At 49.7% G+C, this 15,042-nt stretch overlaps 1 protein-coding gene across 4 annotated transcripts in view; it reads right to left on the bottom strand.

The window, feature by feature from the left end:
- FAM3D (FAM3 metabolism regulating signaling molecule D) overlaps window positions 1-2,848 on the bottom strand; it is a 37,269-nt gene extending 34,421 nt beyond the window's left edge. For 2 of the 4 annotated variants that reach the window (XM_077128843.1, XM_077128846.1), the window contains exon 1: window positions 2,722-2,794. The gene's annotated coding sequence lies outside the window, so the exon portion shown is untranslated. Of the gene's footprint in view, window positions 1-2,721 lie in introns of all 4 variants that reach the window. The other 2 variants (XM_077128844.1, XM_077128847.1) reach the window with 2 other exon arrangements.
- Window positions 2,849-15,042: the final 12,194 nt, after the last annotated feature.

Below are 15,042 nucleotides of genomic sequence, written 5' to 3'. Positions count from 1 at the left end.
CAGTGGGAGAATTATTGGGCCATGGAGCGCTGCATAAAGGAAATGCAAGGGAGAGGCTGAGCACTCTGCAGGATTTTACTCCCTGAGTTCCTCCAGGCGTTTCCCAGAGTAAGACCACAAACACTGCACTTACCACATGTCAGGCGCTCTCTGAGACTTTCCTTATTTTAACTAATTTAATCCTACAACAACTCAAGGAGGAAGGTGAGAAAACTGAAGCACAGTCGCACAGCTGGCATGAGTCAGAGGGAGGCTGTGAACTCAGATAGCACCACTCACTTAACCACTTCACTTTACTCCTCTAGATCAAGGGAAGCTGAACTTCTGTTGTAAAGGGTCAGTTAATCAATGTCGTAGGCTCTGTGGGCCCTATGTTCTTAGTCACAGCTATTCTACTCTGCCATTGCAGTGCAAAAGCAGCCATAGAAAATGTGTACTTTTTTTTTTTTTTAAATGAACGTGGCTGTGCTCCAGCAAAGCATAATTTACAGAAACAGGTGGCAGCTGGATTTGGCCCATGGGTCACAGTTTGCTAACCCATGTGCTAGATTTGGCCCCAGTTGCCCCTGGTGGATAAGAGCCCTGGGTGCTCCCTTTGCTGATCTTCAACCTGTCTGTGTTTGGCTCAGCCAAGGAGATGGAGAAGGAGGGCCTCCATGGGATAAGATAGAGTCTCTAAGATTCTAGCAGGCCCCTCTTCAGGGGACAGATCCGTGAGCTCCCTGATTGCTTGCAGAGGTCAGCTGCCTGTCCTCTGACCTCAGCTGGGTTTCCAGGGTACCCTTCCTCTCAGTTCTAGAGAAAAGATCATCTCCTGAAAGCACCTGGCCCAGTGCCTGTCACCTGGAGACCCTCAGTGAATGGCAGCTCTAATCATATTCCCCCCTTCAGATTGGCCCAGGCTCTGAGGGTCAGTGTAATATGGGGGTCAAGAATGGGGACTGTGTAACTGCCTGTGGGATTTTTCATGGGACTGTGGACACAGTCCTCTCTCAGCCGCAGTTACCTTGCCTGTGTGTGGTCATCAATCCCCTAAATTTTGGAAGATCAAATGGAGGACGCGCCCAAAGCGCAGTGCCCAGTGCTGTGCCTTGCCTGGGAAGTGAAGGGCTCGATAAGTGATGGGCACTGTTGAGTAAGCAGCTTTCCCTTGCCCTTTCCCTTGGGGATGTCCTCTCTGCCTTCCCTCCCCAGCAGGCAGAAATTCCACCACGATGAGAGAAAGGGATGTGTCTGAGTGGGGGATGAGCCCTGCCCCAACAGAGCAGCCAGAGAAAGGAGTAAGCCATCTGATCAAACATGTAGACCCATTCCCTACCCTCCAGTGTCCAAGGGATAATCTAAGGCTCCTGAGCATCTTGGGTACAGTAGCCCCAGAGGCCAGTGGTGCCATCAGGATTTCTCTCTGCCGAAGACCTGGCTGTGGATCATGTAAGGACTAATTGGGTAGCTGGCCCGTCTGAATCACTTGAGTAGGTCAAACTTGAAGAAATTCACCTTAGATCCAGTGGGGAACCTATTCTTTTCCACAACAGGGTGTGGGGAAGGCATTAAGAGATAGCTTGCCTAGGGAGGTGTGTTTTCTAGAGAGCTCACAGAGGAAGAAACAATCTTAATAATAATCACAGTAGTGATACTAACAAGTATTATTGATAATGATAATGTATATTATATATATTTTCATTATTATTCTACCAGTTTTGAGCCCCGAGTCCTTTCATTTAATCTTCCCCACAATCTCATGAGGCAGATTATTCTATTAACTGCATTTTACAGATGAGGAAACTGAAACTTAGAAGGGTTAAGTGACTTGCCCAAGGTCACACAAGTAGAATGACCATGCAATATTGTGATCAGGTTTACTGTAGTAGCTGTTATTTAATGAAATAAGGATGTTTAGAGCCAGAGAGTGTTGGCCGTCTGTTCAGTGTCTATGCCCTCTACTTGGGGTGACCACCTGACTTTCCTTTAGGAATCAGTCCCCCACCCCAGGCAGTGGGTAAGACTGACCCTACTCCCTGACTCCAGGGCTGGCAACATGGCCTAGCCTAGCCAATGAGTGTGCCCCATCCCTTGGTCACAGAAAAGGGATCAGAGATGGGCAGGTGACCCAGGCTGAGGAGATCAGAGCCTTCCAGGGCTTCTGATGGACTTGCCAGGAAAGAGGAGACCTAGAGGAGCAGATGGGTACCTGTGTGAGCAGAGCCTGCCTGAAAATAAAGCATCATGGAGGAAAGGATCCCGAGATAGGGTTCAGGCGATGTCGTTTGAGTCCCTAGATCTAGCATTGTCTGAAGTCAGTTTGTCTTGTAGTGGCCTTTTCTGCTATGGAGCTACCATAGGCCCTTTATTTGTTGGGCTGGTCTGAGTTGTTTTCTGTGACTTCTCACTGATAAACATGGATTTTTCCCACTTCACCTCTCAGTCACATCTGTGAGAAAGAGTCAAATTAAATCCCCACCCTACCCCTTCCCTCCTGATGTTTGACCACCTCGGTCCCCAACACTTGGCTTTTCCTCTGTCTTTAGCAGGGCCTCTTGATGGCTTCCCTGTTAGAAGCCACTGTGCTCCATCATTCCTTGACATTTTCCTGGGACGACTATGCCTCCAGCACAGAACCAGTAATATCTACAAGAAGCTCCGGGACTTTGGCATGATACCCCAGACCCATCGTGCCTGGGTTCTAGCCCCTCGCCCTGCTGGTTGACTCTCAGCGCCTACCTCCATATTTCTTTCTGTACATGTGGTTCCCTCTATCAGGGCTGCCCTTACCTCTTCTCTCCAAGGAAACCTGTACACTGTAGAATGCTCACTCCTTTGTGAGGTCATCCTGCTGCAGCATGAGCACTCTCCTCAGTGTTTATATCTGGGGATGGGGTGGGGTGGGGGCAGCTGAGTGCCTGTGGTCAAAAACATGTACCCTGTCTGAGCACAAAGCTTCTCTCTACCATTCATAACCTGAGACCTTGAGCAATTTACCTTTTACCTAGGCCTCTCAGCTCTTCATTGTATAATGGGGATAATAAAGCCTATCATGCAAAGCTCCTGCTGTATTTAAACAAGATAATCCATGTAAAGTGCTTAATGCTGGGTTAAGACACAATGCACCCTCCCTGTGCATTGTCCATAATTATGATGGTTGTTTGTATTGTTGTTTTAGTTTCCTAAATGCTGCCCAAATGCAATATACCAGAAATGGAATGGCTTTTTTTCAAAGGAATTTATTGTTATGAGCTTACAGTTTTAAGGCCATAAAAAATGTTCAAACTAAGGTACCCTGAGAAAGATACCTTGACTCAAGAAAGGCCTGTGTCTATCACATGGGAAGGCACATGACTGGTGTCTTCTGATTCTTGTCCTCAGTTCTGTTGCTTCCAGCTTCTGATGCTAGTGGTTTCCTGTAAGCCTCTGTGGGCCTTCACTTCACTCCTCTGGGGCACAGCTCTGGGTTCTGGCTTGCTTAGCATCTCACGGGAAGGCACACAGCAATGTCTGCTGGGCTCTGCATCTCCATATGTCTGTGTCTAGGCATCTACTTTCTCTGTTGGCACTCCAAGCATCTTCAAATATCTGAGTCTGCGGCTCTTAAGTCTTTTCCAAAATGGTTCCCTCTTAAAGAGCTCCCGTAAGTGACCCACTTTGAATGAGTGAAGACATATCTCCATGGAAACCACCTAATTGAAAAGTTCCCACCCACAATTGGGTGGGTGCCATCTCCGTGGAAACAACTTCATCAAAAGATCCCACCCAACAATATTGAATCAGGATTAAAAAACATGGCTTTTCTGGGGCACACAAGAGTTTCAAACTGGCACAATTGTGCACATTATCCTTACAATGTTTCCACAGCCCCTTTTCTAATCCTAAGGAAGGTATTAATGTCCCTGTTTTCCTGAAATGGGGAAACTGAGGCTCAGACAGGTGAGGCGACTTGCCCACGGTCACACAGCCCATAAAAGGCAGAACTGGGAACCGAAATCCAAAGGCTTCTCGCACTGCATGACTTCTACATCTTCTCCCCTAGGCCACATCCTTGGGAGAGCAGACTTTGGAGACCCCACCCCTGCTTCCCAGAGCCAAGTAAAGAAAGGGAGTGGATAACACTCTTCGGGGCTTAAGGCTGCCCCAGTGCCCATCTAAAGCTGCGCTGGGCCTGCCGATAATAGACATAGAAGCAGCTGCCCAGCTGAAGGACATGGGAAAGAGTATCTCCCATCTCACCGTGGCTTCGGGCATCAACCACCCCAGGGAAGTGTTAATGAGCAAGTTCAGCCCCCTCGGCTCTGTGGACTAAAATTCCCACTGGAATGGATTTCCTGGGTAAGCGACCGGGCCTGTGTGTAAACATAGAATTCAGATCAGAGAGACACAAACGATAATCATAAGGCAGAAACCCCTAACCCTCCAGATGGCCTGGAGCAGACACGCAGACAAGAGAGAATGGGACAAACACTGGGCAAAGGCAGACTCCTCCCCACAGCTGTGCTGTGCCTGGCAAGTGCCCCCTGCAGACCTCACTGCCCACCCCCAGCCCCTTCCCTCCCTCTGCCTGAACTCCCCTCCCGCCTTTCCCTTCTTCTCTTGGATTCTCCAGGGAACACATTCTTACCTCCCCTGCACGTCCATCCTCCTCAGCATTCCTTGACCAATTTAATAGTCTCAGAGAAGTCTTCCCCGATTCCCAGCCATCTTCTTCATGGCGTATGTCAAAACCATTTAAAAAATGATCATCTGTGCAAGTTGTTGTTTACCTTTGGATTAGCTCTGTATCGTTTGCTACTCTGTCTTGTTAATCATGTGTCCCCATTTACCTAACACCCAGGCAGCGCCCACTTCATGCCCATTGGAAAGCTCATCTGGGTGGAACTGCACACCCAGCCTGCCCACCTATAACCATGGACTTAGAGTGAACTGAATCCTAGATGTAGTGTGACAGAGTGGTTGGGAGCGCTTTGCAGCCAGAATGCCTGGGCAAGTTATTTTACCTCTCAATGCCTTGTTTTCCCCATCCGTAAAGTGAGAATAATGTCACTTTAGAGGCAATATGAAGATCAAATGTGTCAATGTACAAAAACCACATAGCACAGAGCCTGTCACCGAATAGTGGCCATCTTACGTGTTTTTGCAAATATTATCATAGACACCTAGAGGGTGAGAACTATACAGATTTGTAGGCTAGCACTCCCATTTTACAGATGAGGAAATTAAGTCTCAGTGAAGGGAAAGGACTAGTCCTATATTACACAGCTGGAAAATCTCTTTACTGTAAACTTTTCAAGTTATTATTTTCAGAAAATTGGGTGCCAAAGAATAACATTCCTTCCTTCTTTATTTATTCTTTAAATATTTGCATAGCTCAGAATTGATGTTCTAAAAGTGTTTGCTGGATGAACAGATAAGTGAATGAATGAATGTCAAGAGGACTCTGTGGTGAAGGAAAAAAACCTGCTGTGAGGGTTGGCAAATCCCTGGTTTAAGTGCCCCACACCTCGTTCTGTGCAGGGCAAGCATAACTAATCAATCATGGTATGCCTTTTCACTGAGCCTGGATCCAGCCTCAGAATCCTTCTCATCACAGCCCACCATCAAGTGATCAGACATGGCCCCACAGCTGTAATCTGCCTTCCCCACACTGATCTCAGAAACCTCTAAGGTTATGGGGTGCGCTGGTGTGAAAGGATTTATGTACTCTAGAAAAGCCATGCTTAAACCTGATCAATCTTGTGGGAGCAGGAGTTTCTTCTAATTCCTGTTCAATACTATAGGTTGGAAACTTGTTTAGGTTATCTCTACAGAGAAGTGACTCAATCAATTGTGGGTATTAAACTTGATTGGATGGAGACATGTCTCTACCCAGTATAGGTGGGTCTTGAGTAGTTTACTGGAATCCTATAAAGGAGGAGACATTCTGGAGAAAGCCTCAGAACGGTGGGAGAATGAAGAGAATGAGGGGAGAATGAGGAACATGCCGGGAGAGCAACAGAGAAGAGTCACAAGAATGATGAGAGAACACAGAGTCCACCAGCCAGCGACCTTTGGAGGTGAAGAAGGAGAACGCCCCCGGGGAGCGCCATGAAGCAAGAGAAAAGCAGATGTCTCCATGTTCGCCACGTGCCCTTCTAGCTGACAGAGAAACCCTGAACCTCATCGACCTTCTGAAACCAAGCTATCTTTCCCCAGATGCTTTAGATCGGACACTTCTACAGACTTGCCTTAATTGGGACGTTTCCACAGCCTGCCACTGCTAACTTGCAACTTATTAAATTCCCCTTTTTAAAAGCCGTTCCGTTTCTGGTATATGGCATTCCGGCAGCCTGCAAACTAGGACATGAGGTTTCCTTCTTCCTCTCCGTCCCATGTAGGTTTCCTTCTTCTTGCTCAGGGTCTTTCATGACTTATTTTCCACCCTTCCCACCTCCGTTTTCCTTTATTTCAACAACCTGGACCCAGAGGTACAGCCTTTTCCATTCTGATGGAAACTTACCTGAGGGCTCAGTACTTCCGCTTCCCTGTCTCGGTGCAGAAGGTGAGATGGTCCAGCTGGTGCCTTTGGTCCCTGCTCCAGCCACCCCACCCCCGGGCCAGGCACTAAGCGCGTCCAGCCCCCCAGTTCTCCTCCAGGGACACTGGCAGGGTGAGAGGGGCAGGGCGGCTCACGGGCACTTCAAGTGGGCCAGCTGCTCCGGCCCTGCCCAGCCCCTGCCTCTTCTGAGGAGGCTGGAGTAAACTTTCCCTGCCCTGTTAAGCAATCTCACCAGGAAGGAGGAAGTTTAATCTAAGTGCTCCCTTGGAAGGAAATGAATCTACGCTCTTGGCTGGCTGCGGACCCCTTGGAGCCCTGAGCCCGGGTGGGGCGCGAGGTGGGGGGAGCTTTCTCTCCTCCACGGAGCCCTCCTGGCCTTGGCAGGGAAGCTTCTATGTAAGCAAGTGAGCAACTTCAGAAATGAAACAACCCGCACACAGCAACATCCAAGCTGGCCCTAAATGGATAACCTCTCTGGGCTCTAGGTGGGGGCAGGTGGGGCCAGGGCAGAGAGTTGGTGAGGGAGCCAGTCACCTGTTCTGAGGTGCTGGGCTAGGTGGGGCCACTGGAGGGACTGGCCGGGAGGTGGTGAGCCTGGGGAGAGAAACACAGGCAGACTTGGTTGGGGGTAGGAGGCAGCAAAGGAAAGGGGGGTGGTCAAAGGCCACTGCAAGATACTGAGTGAATGGTGGGAAAGAGACCTCTTGATTGGGAGTGAGGAAACTGGTGGGGAGGGAGTGGTTTGGGGGAAAGATTCGGGATTTGGTTTAGGGCACTTTGAATTAAAATCAGAGAGAGACAGAGAGAGAGAGAACCCTTGACAGTGGCCGTGGGCCTCTGCCCGGGGAGTGTCCCTATGGAGGTGACACTTGGACAGACTGAGGGGGGCGCAGACCCTTCAGTCCCTTGAGTCATGTACCACGGAGGAGTCCCACAGCAGGGCTGCTTGGGCCCCCGTATATGGGAGGATTGTAGTGCAGCCGTGAGTGCACTGCTCACCTCCCTCCCTAGCTGGGGCCCTGCTCCTCCCCCCCCAGGCTCAGTCACTGCTCAGGATCTCTTACCTGAGTCCTTAGGAGGAACCCTAACCCGGGGAGCCCTCACGCCTCACACACACAGGCTCCTGGGGCCTTCCCTCCTGGTTTGCCCTGGGGGGCCCCCGGCTATACTTGGTGATTTCTCCCCTGGCTGCTTCTGCGAAGGATTCGAGGCCCCTGGAAATGAGCGTCCAGAGACATAGGTGAAGAAATCGGTCAGAAAATAAAGATGAGTGCTGGGAGCTGGTGGGAGGGAAGAGCAGGAAGTGCCAGGGGAGGGAGGCAGCCCCCGCCCTGCTGCCCAGCAGACCAGGGGTTCTGGGGGTATGAGCCGGGGTGGGGTGGGAGGAGGCGAGCTTTCCTGCATTCTGACCAGGCTGGAGGCCCGGCCTTGCGCTCTGCTGCCTGCTCCCTCTGCCCTTCTCTGTCCAGACAGTTCTGCCCGGGGTGGCGCCTTCTGCTCACTCAGGCCTGATGCCCAGTGCCACCTCCTCAGCGCGGGGCAGCCCTCCTCACCAGAGGAAACCAGTAAGCAAGTGAGGCATTCCAAAAGGGGGCAAGTTCTACCAAGGAACCTCTGAAAACGAGTGACAGGAGGGCTTCCTTCAGCGGTGGTCAGGGAGGGCCCCCCCGGGAGGGCGTCTGTGAGGCGCTGCGATAGCTGTCCATTGCTGCTGTAGCTTGGTGGCCGAGAACAGCGCACATGAATTGTCTTACAGAGTCTTGCTGGGCTGTAACCAAGGGGCGGCAGGGCTGCATCCTTTTCTGGAGTCCCCCGGGAGAATCCGTTTCTTTGTCTTTTCTGGCTTCCAGTGGACCCCCACCCTGCATATCCCCTCCATCTTCAAAGCCCGCAGAGTGGTATCAGTGCTCTCTCTCTCCCTCTGTCACATCTCTCTCTCTCTCTCTCCCGCCTCCATCTTCCACTCTTAAGGACCCTCGTGATTCATGGGGTACCCCCCCCCCAGCTAGTCCAGGACATCTCCCTCTTCTGAGATCTGCTGATTAGCAACCTTTCTCCCATCTGCAGCCTCTGCTCCCCTCTGCTGCGTAACTTCACGTAGTCCCAGGCTCTGGGCTTAGGATGTGGACATCGTTGGGGACCATTCTTCAGCCAACCACAGGCGCCATCTTGATTTACTTTCTTCGTAGCATTTACAACAACTTGAAACGCTATTTCCTGTGTATTTTCTTACTTGCCACCAGTGTTATGCTCCTAGAAAGTGACCCACTCGGGCAGCGGCCTTCTTGGTGCAGTTCCCCAGGACAGGGCCTGGAACTCAGCACGTTCTTAGTATCTGCAGAAGGCATGAGTGAGGGAGTGCTGGCTCGTTTCTTTTTTGTTGTCAACACAGACAGTACTGGTCCGGGAGCCAGGAGCTGTGGCTCTGCCCTACCTGTGAAGCTGTGTGACTGTGGGCCAGTCCCTCCCCCTCTCTGGGCTTCTGTTTCCCCATCCAGGCATTCCCCAGGGCAGCAGAGGGAGAAAGTGGAGAATTTGATAGTTTCCCTCAAGGCTTCAAGGCTTGGAGAAGTTAGTTACCACCATGAAATCCCTGCGTAGACTGCACAGCAGTGATTTCCAGTGGCAAAAGCCCACTGAAGTACCACTCTGAGCAGGCCTCTGAGGGGACATTCTTCCCCAGCGTCACACCGAGAGGAATCAGCTGGGTCTTGGCATTTGGGGCTCGTGTCTATGCAGGTCAGGGGCAGCACGACCGGCCTGCTCAGGGGCTCCCCTCCTGCCCACCTGCAGTGCAGGTGAAGAACATGGGCCTTTGGGGCAGACGAGCCTGGTGGGTGCCCCAAGGGCTGTTGACCAGCTGGGCCCCCTGGGCAGGCGACCTCCTCTTTCCAGTCTCAGTTTCCTCCTGTATGAAATGGAATAAGCCCCATGTCACAGGTGGTTGTGAAGATTGAGAGACTGTGTTTGAAGGCCTGGGCCACAGTAGATGCCCACTAAACTCTGACTGTGATTCCTCTCCCATACCATCTGTGAATGCCACTTCCCAGTGAATGGGGCCAGGAGGCCTCTCCTTTCCGAGATGCCAACACTGAGGGATCGGGGGGGCAGTGCCAAGGTCGGGGTGCCGGGCTGAGCAGGAGGTCTTGACAGTGCCATTGAAGGTGGATTCCTCATCTCCCCGGGGAGGCTGTGGTGCCTGCGGCTGACCTGGCAGCAAGGAGGAGGAGATGGCCACCGTCCCTTCCATTTCTGTGTATGCTCAGGGGAGTACTTGTGACTCACAATCTTATTTCTATTATCCCACCATGGGAACTTTGGAAAACAGCAAACAGCATAAAGGAAAAAGAAATCAGGCAAGCACAACCTCTCCTGGGCATGACTGTTAATACTTTGGCCTATTTCCTACCCCTGGCTTGTGTCACTGAGGATTTCCTACACATCCAGTCTTGTATCCTTGTCTTTTCTCTTATCATTCTGGCTGAGACCTTTCCCCACCTCATTAAAAATTTGTTAATGTGATTTTTAAATGATTGCACATGATTGAATGCCACAAAGCACCATCTTCACTTACTCTCCTTGACCCCTCAGCATTTAGATCGTTTCCATTTGTGAGTGTGCGTATATGTGCGTGCCTGCGCGTGCATGCATGAGATTATAAATACACAGAGATGCCTCTTCGCAGGCATGTCTTGTGACCTTTGTGTGCCTCAGCTTTCGCCTTTGTTTAAGACCCCACATGGTTTTCTGAGACTCCAAGGAGAAAATGTATATCAAGGAGCTTTGAAAACCATGGGAAAAGAGCCATCCAAATGGAAGGTGAAGTTTTTGAGCATCACCTTCGGTGTGTGTGTGCATGTGTGTGTTGTGTGCTCCTAAACAGTTGGAAGCAAGACGAATCTGGGACCAGGAATAGCAGTAACAACATTAACATTTATGGAGCACCACTGTGTGCCAGGCATTGTTTTCTTTCCAATGGCACAGCCCTGCTTTCTTGAGCTGAGCCATTTCTTGCCCAGCATTCACACCGAGAGGAATCCACCAAGAGGAATCTCAGTATTTGGGGCTAGTGTCTATGTGCATCAGGGGCCCCCTCACCTGCCTGCCTGGGGGCTCCCCTACTGCCCTCCGCACAGTGCAGAGTCATGCATAACCTCAGTTCATCCTCACAGCAACCTCCAGGGGAAGTACTTTTATTCCTTACAATTTACAAATGAGGAAACCGAGGCACAGAGAGGCTGAGTAATTTGCCCATGATGACACAGCTAGAAGTTGAGGAGGGAGGGGCGACCCCCACCCCCCTTCTCAGAGAGCCACAGATGTCAGCGATGAGGGCTCCAGAACACTACAGCGGCCCCTTTCCTGGGCCTCTGAACACCCCGGAGCCCGCAGCGTTTCCTGAAATGAGGCACCTTTCTATTGAGCATGGTCCCGAGTTCTCGCGGGCAGACGAGCTAACCTGAAGGTTATTTCCCCAGAGTTGGGGTAATTTCTGAATTAGAATAATTGGTTCAAAGAGAAGAGTCCAGAGAAACAGAGCTCCAGCCTTGGCAATTCTGAGACGACATGGCGGAGCAGTTGCAGTGTATGTTCCGGGTGTGGGTCTCTGTAAGTGTGTGCGTGTGTCTAAGTGTGGGTGCCCATGAGGGCGGGAGTGAATCTGAGTGGGGGTGTCTGCAAGTCTGTGTGTGCGTGTGTTAGGGTTCATATAGACTGAATTTGACCTTCCGGGTGCCCAGAGACAAAAGCGTTGGCTCATCGAAGGTATAAATGTCCACCACACAGAATTTTCCAGTTCCAATCTTTGAGAAGAAACTGGACCAGGGCCAGGGCAGGGATTTCTTTGTACTCCTTTCAGCATTGAACCTACGGCATTTTTCACAGCAGCCACAGGGCCTTGATAATGAAAGGGAGCCAGGTGCTCTCTGAAGCCAAGGGAGAAAAACCCATTAGCATTACTATGCAAAGTAGCGGCACATCAATAAACTATCAACAATTTACAGTTTTCCTCACCCTCTTGAATTGCCCAAATCCACTGTGGCCAAGTGTGCCTTGTGCCCTGATCTGCTTTGTAATAAAATCTGTGCCTTGGTATGAGAGACACATTTAATGATAGAATACTAATAGAATTAGCAATTTCTCTTGGAAGCATTAATAATTTATTTCTCCATCCATTTCCTTTAGGGCTATGGCTGTGCCTTTGGACAACAGCAACAGCGGACATGAGGAATGGAAGCTTTCTGTTGAAGGCAGGACTAGAGCAGGCGGCTGGGGTTCGGAGGCCCAGTTCACTGCAGCTCAGCCAACTGTCTAAAGTAGAGGGGGAGGCCCCTGCTCTGGGGAGGGGGTGGGGGAGGAACAGGGCGGCTAAATCTTCCATGAGGGAAAAGCTGCTTTTTGTTTGGGAAAAACATTTCAAACATTTAAAAAAATTTTTAAAAAATCCTTGTTCATGATAAAATATTTAGAACAGTGCAAAATTATATTAAATAACCATTTAAATGCCCAACTTTATCCACTCTCCAAGAGGGAACCACTGTTCACAATTTTGAATGTCCTTCTAGAATTTTCTGTGCATACACAAACATAGATAATTGTGTCTGTCTTGTTTTCAGTCTCATTCTTTTTTTCCAAACGCATCTCAATTTTAATAAGTTTTATACACACAAAGTAGAACTACAGTAAATTGAAGTCAGCAAGGCGTTCAAACTGTACATACTCCTTATAAACTGCTGGTGTCAATGTAGGGAGGAAAGATTCGAGAAGGAAAAGGGCAACTCATATCCCAGGACTCAGAGGTCATCAAAAGCTATCCCCTGCCGTGGCGCACCGTCGTTTTTACTGCCCGCTGCAGAGTGATCCTCAGGTGACGGGTAAGCAAGAACAGTATTAGAATGATTTTTATGACTAACCTGGCTCCGTTTGTCTTAATTATTGTCCATTCTAGCATTCTCAGAAGAATCCCATAATGCAGGTAAAGAAGACAGGTATAGTTAAATATTTCATTTCTTGACCCATCCTGAATTCTCTTTGGACCAGATAAGATTGGTCAGGGTAGAGATATTTCACTTTGGCCATCCTCTCAGACACTTCTTTGCGTTGAGATAACATTGTCCTTACTGTACCCCTCCGGTAGAGAAACGTATTTCTCTTTTCCCCTCTGATCTTTTCTCCATCCTGCTGTTGGAGTGGATCTTCCAGTGGAGAGGAGAGGAATTGGGTACCAGGGTTGAGAGTCAAGTTGCTCAGGCTCTTTATTAACATTTCTAAGGAGAAAGGATGAGAGCCCTCGAGTCTTTCTGGGCACTGTCTTCAGTAGACGTCAGGGAAAACGCCAGGGTCAAGGGTGGGTTCAGCTTCTGTGCTGGGCCCATGGAGATCTAGTCACAGCTCTAGGGGTCATCCTAGATCTTTGGGTCCGAGCAGGAAGTTGATGCTGAAGGTCCGCAAACAGCCGTAAGACTCAGTCTCATTTTTTTTCTCTTTTGCTCCCTATCCCAGCAACCACCCAGCCAGGTACCCATCCATCCAGCAGGTGTGCATTTTATCCCACATCATGGGTATAAGAAATGTCATATTTTTAAATTTTTCTAAATTGAGTTAAATCTCACTCTAAGCTTTCACTTGTCAGGGTGATGAGATCTCAGTAACAGTCTTAATTCTGGAGTTCCCCTCTTCTTTCTGGGATTGTCGAAAAACAAAATGGAGAAAGGGACTCAGTGATACTGAGGAAACAGGGTCTGGCATCTCCCTTTCTTTTCACATAGTCATGGATTTCTAAACAGTACTCCATGAATTAACTGAATTAAACAATGTGAAGAAACACACACCACACAGAGATGAAAGCCTGTAAGAAATGCAGCAAAGTGCCAACAGTGGCCATCTCTTGGAGATGGGATTATGGTGATTTTTATTTTGGCATGGGCAGGCACCAGGAAGCGAACCCGGGTCTCCGGCATGGCAGGTGAGAACTCTGCCACTGAGCCATTGTCTCATCGTCCGGATTATGGTGATTTTAATTTTCTTCTTGATGCTATTCTTTTTCCCCTACATTTTCTGTAGTGAGCAGCTATCACTTTATAATTATTATAACATAGTTCATTTTAAAGACCCCACACTGCTTTCCCACCCGCCCTTCCTTTTAACTGAGTATTTGTCCCACTCCCAAGACCATGGCAGCCTTGGGTGCAGTTTAATGCCAACCAGAGGTGGCCTCTTCTCCTGCATCCCAGCTGTTTGCCTGGACTTTGGGGAGGGCTTAGGTGAGCAGGAAGCCTGATGGTCTGGAGAGGAAACACTGGCCTTTATGGCTGCCTCATAGCCTTTTTACTGGAATTCAGGGGTATTGTCCTTGCTTTCCAGCATGGAAGGCCCCATCTCTCCCAGCCCCAGGTGCTGGACTGGCTCCAATCTGCCACCTGCAGTGGGGTCTGTCTTCTCTAGCGACTGAGGGGGAGGCAGGGGCCCAGAGAGCTGTGGCACAGGGTGGGTAATGGGGTGCTCTGAGCGGTAGGGCCCGTCAGGGCTACGGGTTGGAGGGTCATCCCCCACGGGCTGCCTGAGGTGAGGCCAGCCCAGGGAAGGCAGCATGGAGCCCATTTGTGGGTGGAAGGCCCTCTGGGAGTTTCTTCATTCTGGTTGTTTCCACGCACTTTTGGGGGAAGAAGAGAAGCCTGGGCCTTGGACATCATCATCACCATCATCATCATCACCAACATCATCATCATCACCATCGTCATCATCATTATCGCCAACATAATCATCATCATCACCATCATCATCCCCATGACCATCACCATTCATCACCATCACAATCATCACCACATCACCAACATCATCATCACCAACATCATCATCATCACCACTATCATCATCATCACCACCATCACCAACATCATCATCACCAACATCATCATCATCACCATTACCATCATCATCACCATCACCATCACCATCATCATCACCACCATCACCATCACCATCACCATCACCATCACCATCACCATCACCATCACCATCACCATTATCACCATCATCACCATCACCACCATCACCATCACCATCATCATCACCAACATCATCATCACCATTACTATTATCATCATCGCCATCATCATCATCATCACCATCATCATCATCACCATAATCACCATTACCATCATCATCACCATCATCACCATCATCATCACCATCTTCAGCAGCAGCAGCATGTCACCATCATCATCACCATCATGATACATGTGGATGAGGCGTCATGTTCTCCAATGAACTCTCCTCTCATGCTTGCATTTCATCCTCACTAAGTTGCCTGTGAAAAATCCAGCCTCACCCCCTGCTTGGGCCTACATGTGGCCCATTCACCAGGGTTCAGATCCTGGCTCTGGCACAGGCCAGCTGTGTGAGCTGGCATGGGCAGGCCCCTTATTCCCTGAGCCCCCGTCTCCTCCTCTGTAAAATGGGATTGGTCTAAGAGAGATGCCCTCCCAGGGCCGTCGTGAAGATTAAATGGCAATGCTGGT

The sequence above is a fragment of the Tamandua tetradactyla genome, chromosome 15 (genome assembly GCF_023851605.1).
Source record: "Tamandua tetradactyla isolate mTamTet1 chromosome 15, mTamTet1.pri, whole genome shotgun sequence".
In the NCBI taxonomy this organism is placed as follows: domain Eukaryota; kingdom Metazoa; phylum Chordata; class Mammalia; order Pilosa; family Myrmecophagidae; genus Tamandua; species Tamandua tetradactyla.
The sequence above is the reverse complement of the archived record's forward strand: the minus strand, read 5'-3'. Positions and strand labels throughout refer to the sequence as shown.